The sequence below is a fragment of the Berghia stephanieae genome, chromosome 2 (genome assembly GCF_034508935.2).
Source record: "Berghia stephanieae isolate SIO BIC M18660-M18661 chromosome 2, UCSD_Bste_1.3, whole genome shotgun sequence".
In the NCBI taxonomy this organism is placed as follows: Eukaryota; Metazoa; Mollusca; class Gastropoda; order Nudibranchia; family Aeolidiidae; genus Berghia; species Berghia stephanieae.
Window position 1 is genome coordinate 111,776,387 of NC_088361.1, and position 861 is coordinate 111,777,247.

An 861-nucleotide genomic window follows, 5' to 3' on the forward strand; every position below is an offset into this window, starting at 1 on the left:
TATTCAGCTGGACTAAACTTATAAGAACTTTCTCTCTGGTTTCCCGCGCTTCGCTTATATAGAATCAGGTTCAAACCCTGATTGGCTAAAAGAGGTGTTCAAAATGCAACACTTGCTAGGGCATAACACCCTAAAGAAGAAAGACCCCGTGTGCGGGTGAAATGGAAAATGAATCAAGACCCAACAAGGGTTAAGTGAAAAATAATAATCAAAGAGGGGTCCAAAAAAAATATCAGAAAAGAACCCTTATGAGGGTAAATTGAACTATTGGTAAGAAACCCGTTGCGGGTTAAATTGAATATGATAAACATTTTATCATGTATATAAAAATACTCCACCTTTTATAGTGGAGAAAAACATTTTTATAGTAAAATCCTTGAAAAGGGGAGGAAAAAATAGATTCGGGTAGTAAGTGCGTTTTACCATAATATAATAATTATTAAGTGTCAATAAAAGGCACTGGATAAAGCATCCGCCAGGACATTGTCCTTGCCTGGGATGTGGCGGATATTCAAGTGCTCTGTAGGGACATAGACCATCTCGTCAATCTCTGGTTACTATTTTTTCATCTTAGTGAGAAAAGCCACAGGGCTGTGATCACAGAGGATGGTAACCCAAGGGCATGACGAGACATAAATGTCAAAATGCTCCAGAGTGAGGACAAGAGAAAGACAATCTTTCTCAATGGTGGAGTAGTTACACTGAGGTCCAGTGAATTTTCTGGAATAGAACGCAAAGGGGTGGAGCGTGTCTCCAAATTCTTGAAGCATTACTTCCCCGGCTCCAAGATCGGATGCAACACATACCAATTTGAAATCTTTATCATAATCAGGACTCCTGAGTACTGGGGCGAATCCCAGG